Raw genomic sequence first — 6,306 nt, 5'->3', positions numbered from 1 at the left:
TAAAAATATCTAATAGTAATGATGTAAAATTCTGTTAACTAAGAATATGTTTGCATAGCATACTATAAAAAGTTCTATCCTTAAAAAAAATTTTGTCTGTAATAAAAGAAATGATAGACACACTGGCCTGCAGGAAGGGAGGAAGGATAACACCTTGGCCCAGAAACTTTGTTTACATTCCTATTCAAACATGGTCTGAGTGTGTCCCATTGAAGGAGAGACATATGGGTCAATTTGACCCTAAAAGGACTCTGAAGAAGAAAGGGAAGGAGGAGGGGGAGAAGAAAGATGAAGAGGAAGGAAAGGAGGAGAGGGAGGCGGGTGGGGGCCTGATAAGTAAGCCTAATATAAAACAATGGAAAAGTCATTTGCCTTCAGATTTAACTGCAATGAAACCAAGCTGTGGGGCCTCAGGCAGGTTATATCATTTTCCTGGACCTCAGTTTTGTCATCTGTAAAATGGAAGTAATAATGGTTCCTGAAAGCACGGCATCTGTCAAATCACCCAGAAACTTTAGATGCTCAGAGAAGATCTCTTTAAGCAATTAACACTTGAGACCAAGTCAGATATACAAAAATTTCATAGAAGAATATCTCAGGTTGGGTTTGCACTCAGCAAATGCAAAGGCCCTGGGGCAGAAAAAAAAATGTATTAAAGAAACAGAAAAGATGGTGTCGCGGAAGCATAGAAAGTAGGAGGGAGGGAGGAGAAAATTAGTTTGGGGCAGGTTCAGGTCATGTAAGACTTTAAGGGCATAATTAGAAATCTGGACTTTATTTCAAGTGTAACAGATAGATTTTAGGGGGCTTTAAAGGGTTTTAATGCAAGAGAGTGACATGATTTGACTTATCCCAGAGTAGTCATGAAGGAATTTGTTCCCTAATGCTTGCTGAAGGGATTAGTACAGCAGATGCAGGTGGAAATGCTCTCAGTTAAGAACTTGGTCAGTGGTAGTTATCATGTTGCTCTCATGGGTGTATCAATCTGGCCTTGACCGGTGCACAAGTTATTGCTGAAAGGGCTCACTTCCCTGAAGCCCGCAGAAAGTTCCAGCCGGCCAGTGGCACCCAGCGCCCCACAGCCTGGGGCAGCTGACTCAGGAGCTGAGCCATGCAGTCCAGCTGAGCTCATTAAAGCTCCCCAGCTTCGCTGATGCAGTTTTGAAATTTAGTGATTAGGGAGCAACCTTTACCTGGCCGTGGGGCATGACCTGCTGCTGGGCTGTGCCTGGTTTCCTGCCCTTCCAGGAGGAGGGGCTGATTTTTCCCCACCTGTGCTCACTTGGTTGTTTTTCTCACTGAGACAAGCCCTGCTATGGCTCTTTCTACAGAGGGCAGGGACCACAGAAGCCATCTGCCTACTTCCCGAGTCATGGAATCTTCAAGGGTCCAGCTGGGGATCCCCTTCCCCTCATCCAATCATAATACCAGAAATAAGCTACTGTTTTTTTGAGCACCTACTATGCTCAGTTACATTGCCTCTTTCAAACCTTTGACCACTCTTCCCAGGAGGCATTTTTCTCTCTATTTTACAGATACTCAGAGAGGTTAAGTAAGTTGCCTAAGGTCACACAGCTACCAAGTAGCAGAACTAGGATTCAAATTTATTGTTTTCAACATCACAGCTCATGCTGTGCTGCTTCTACATCTCTTCTTCCCCGTTCTATAGATGAGGACAGTGAGGCAAGAATGCAAGCAATTGTTTTGCACCAGATGCCTCAGTGTGTTTTTTAAAAGCCTTTGTCATGGAAGGCAGAAACTGGCATCACAGTATGTCTACAGACTCCTTGGAGGGCAGGACAAGTTGACCTCTGAGCTTCCTTCCAGCTTTTAAGTTCAGAGATTCTACTTCTGGGATGTTTGCTGAAGAAATCTACAAAGTAGGTCGTTTCAATAAAACTGAAAACCTATCCAAATCAATATTTATTGACTCCTTATGTGCAAGGATTTATAACTTAGAAAAGATTCATATACTATTACTCCTGAGCCCACTTTTGTCCAAGACGGAGTAACACCGATCAGATTTACCCTTGTGCCAGAAATAACTACGAAAACCAGACAAGACATAAGAATGAGTGTTTTCTTTTTATTGGAGTATAATTGCTTTACAATATTGTGTTGGTTTCTGCTGGACAACGAGGTGAATCAGCTGTATGTATACATATATCCCCTCCTTCTTAGACCTCCCTCCCACCCACCCCCATCCCACCCATCTAGGTCATCACAGAGCACCAAGCTGAGCTCCCTGTGCTCTACAGCTGGTTCCCACTAGCTATCTGTTTTACACATGGTAGTGTATATATGTCAATCCTAATCTCCCAACTCATCCCCCCCACCCTCCCCTTCCCGCCCCTGTCTGCATGTCCATTCTCTACGTCTCCATCTCTAAAATAGAGAAGAACAAGTGGTTTTAAAGACAGTGGACGGCAGGCAATCAAGCACCGTGATCCTGATGAGGCTGGAAAAAAACAAGGTCAGTCCTATGAATCTTCCTGCTTTGAGAGAGTTTCCAGGAGGCAGCCTGGGGAGGGGGAAGCCGGGAAGAGCTTTACAAGCTCTCTGAGTTGAGGAGACGGAGCTTGAGTCTATGGAATACAAAATAGCTAGAGTGTGCAGGATAGCGTACCAGATTGCAGAGAGCTACATGGAGAGACGACACCAGAGATCTGCAGAGGGTCCCCTCAGTATTGAGCACATGGATGGTAGGAAGCTACCATAGGCTGGGGAAAGAATCACCCAAAACGATTAGAGGAAACGGTGCCTGGAACTCACGCCGGGCTGGGATCAGTACCTATTTTCTACCAGTTGGACTGGAAAGCCTCATGATTCATGGGGCATTGGGTAGAACCCTTCAAAAGAGTCTTGCCTCAAAATGGGTGATGCTGTAAATCTTGAATAGAATGGGACAAAGAGAAGACCCCTAGACCAAATAGCACCATTAACATTTCCCCCTCTTCTTCCCATATGGTTTACCTCAAAACTGGAAAGTAATTCAGGAAGCTTGTAACATTACTGTGTGTAAGATCTTAGTGAAAATTTCCCTTTTGCACTAGTCTTGACCTAGAACAAAGGCGGCTTTTTGAGAAGCAAATAAACAACTTTGGAAGGTGAATCACAAACACAGTCATTAAGTTTTATCTGGAACAACTTTGACCAGGGCTTCACAAAGATTCATTTCTATAGCGCAAGTGATAGGATGGACTGCATGTAGTTTTTCTTAAGAGTACCTTGTTCATTTTCCCTCATACCCCTTTGAGTAGAGAGTTGCATGGGGATGAAAGTTTTCCAATATTCTTCTTAACATATGGCATGATAAACAGAACACAATATTATAAATACTAATTAGTATCAGAAAGACATTTTTAATTTGATTCAACAAATGTCCACTGGGCACCAAAGCATTGTGTATGTGCTGGAGATTCAAAAGGAATAAATATTTTAATAAATAATAATTAACATTTATATTAACATAATAATAAATTTATATTAATAAATAATAAAGAGATGACCCCTGCTCTCAAAACTAATGAAGTAGACACACCCAAATAATATTAAACCTTGGGAAAATATTAGAACTCTGCTTGGGATTCTTCGCCAGAAACCATAAACTCACATATGTTGTTGTACCTCCTGGTCTAAAACCATGGCAGGCGCCACTAATTGATCATAGCGCTCTATGGGTAAACTAGACTGAGAATTGATTAAGAAGAGACCATTTGCACCCCAGCTATCAGGTGATCTCCTTCTGTTGGTTTTCTTCTAAACTCAAGCCTTTAAATAGTTCCCGAGTCCAAAGTATCTTGGTTGATTTCATGCCATTTAATTCCTCCAGAGACAGAATAGCTACCTCCTTGCTTGCTGTAGGCAATATTCGACTGCATTCCCTCCTGATTTTCCTCATTCTCTAACAAATCATCACCACTGTCACTGTAATTATCAGCATTGCCTTTATCATCATCATCATCATCACCATCATCACCATCACTACCATTTTCTGAACACTGATTATGAGCCAGCCTAAGTACTAAGAATGCATTAAGTATTTTCCATGCCTTGTTTCAAATTCTTGTCCTTATAAATGGGTAGTTTTACTGCATTTACAGATAAAGAAACTGAGATTTAAGGAGGCAAAGTAACTTGCGTAAGTTCACCTAGTGAAAATCAGAATTCAAACACATAGGTTTTAACATCATAGAAAAACTCATACTTCAGGATGCTAAGATTCTTTTTTTCCATCTCGGTCCAGGTTTCCCAAATCGCCTAAACGTAAACACTGGCAGAAAAATTATTTATTTTCTATTATTGTGACTTGAATCAGTGCAACATTTTGCTCGTCGGCATTTGGACCGTAAGCTTAGAAGTCATCTGAGGATATTGAAAATCCCCGTGTTCCAATTCAGAAACATTCAGCCGGTATTGAAAAGATTACTGCTGCTTTATGTGGTTGTCTATTTTTTCCCATGATACATTTTGTGTCATGATGGTTTTCTAACTAACTGGCTTTCCAATGAGAATTTCCATTTGGATTTCTTCTGTGGTGTGCAGATGGTAATAAAAGAAAGCTGCCAGCCTCATCCCCGGGTCTAACTTTTATCACTACACTTCATAAAGAGTGAGAGCTCTCACAAGGGACTCCTGGGGTCTGTATAAATTGCTGTTATTTCCGTGGTTTACCACTTGGACCTGGAGTGATTTATCTTTACACAACTAGGGGCTGCTGTGGAATCCATCATCTGAGCGGAGGCAGGAAGCCAACAGTTCTGTGATCGTTGAGCAGCTAAATGTGAAAATGCATGGTACACACGGAGGTCGGGCTACGTCTGATTGACTCTTAAATGAATGTGCCCACGGGGTGCACCCTGGAAACCACAACTGCTAATGAATTACTCCAGCATGCAAGCCTCACGAGGATTGGGACTATTGTAGGCTGAATGTTTGTGTCCTCCTAAAATTCATTGGTTGAAATCCTAACCCTCAATATAGTAGCATTAGAAGCTGGCAGTGTGGTGGCATTGAGAGGTGATTAGATCATGAGTGTGGAACCCTCATGAATGGGATTAGTGCCCTTATAAAAGAGGCTCAAAAGAGCTTCCTCACCCCTCTGCCATGTGAGGACACAGAGAGAAGACGGCCATCTATGCATCAGGAAGCAGGTCCCCACCAGACACCAAATCTACCAGTGCCTTCATCTTGGACTTCCAGCCTCCAGAATTGTGAGAAAGAAGTGTTTGTTGTTTAAGCCACTAGTCTGTGGTATTTTTGTTACAGCATCCCAAAGGAACTAAGACAGAAATCTTGTCTGTATTTTTCATTACTCAATTCCCATCACCTCACTCAGTGCCTGGAACAGAGTAGATGCTCCAAAAATCCTTTTCCAACATGTTATTATGAAAGTGTTCAAACACAGGGAAGTTGAAAGAATGTTAAAGTGAAAACCCATATACTCGCCACCTAGATTCTACCATTAAAATGTTATCATAAAAATAATGTGTATATATATATATATATAACTGAACCACTTTGCTGTACAGCAGAAATTAACACAACATGATAAATCAGCTATACTTCAATTAAAAAAGAAATGAACATGTTATTATATTTGCTTTATCACTTACCTATCCATCCATTAATCCAACTTATTTTCCAATGGAAAACATTTCAAAATAAATTGAAAATTATCAGTATACCTCCCCCTAAATATTTCAGCATGTGTATCAATAACTTCAATATTTGTTCTCAGCGTTTTTCTCTTTTGATGAAAATTTACATACAGCCTAATGTACAAATTGAGTACATTTTCTGGTTGCTATGGGCTGAATTGTGTCCTCCTCCCCAGTTCTTATGTTGAAGTGCTAGCCTCCAGTAACCCTGATATGACTCTATTTGGAGATAGGGTCTTTAAAGAGGTAATTTAGTTAAAATGAGGTTGTTAGAATAGGCACTAATCCAATAACTGGTGTCCTTAAAAGAGGGAAAATTAGAACACAGACATGTACAAGAGGAAGACTATGTGAAGTTACAGGGAGAAGATGACCATCTACAAGTCAAGGAGAGAGGCCTCATAAGGAATCAATTCTGCTGACACCTTGGTCTTGGACTTCTAGTCTCCAGAACTGTGAGACAATAAATTCCTGTTGTTTAAGCCACCTCGTCGGTGCTACTTTGTTATGACAGCCCTAGCAACCTACTACATTGTGTTTTGACAAATGCATTCATCTGTGTAACTCAAACACCCATCAAAAAATAAAACCTTATCCCCCAGAATATTCTCTCATCCCCCTTCCCAGTCAATGCCCACCCAAACAC

This window comes from Stenella coeruleoalba (genome assembly GCF_951394435.1).
Source record: "Stenella coeruleoalba genome assembly, chromosome: 15".
Lineage (NCBI taxonomy): Eukaryota > Metazoa > Chordata > Mammalia > Artiodactyla > Delphinidae > Stenella > Stenella coeruleoalba.
Note: the sequence above shows the minus strand (reverse complement) of the source record.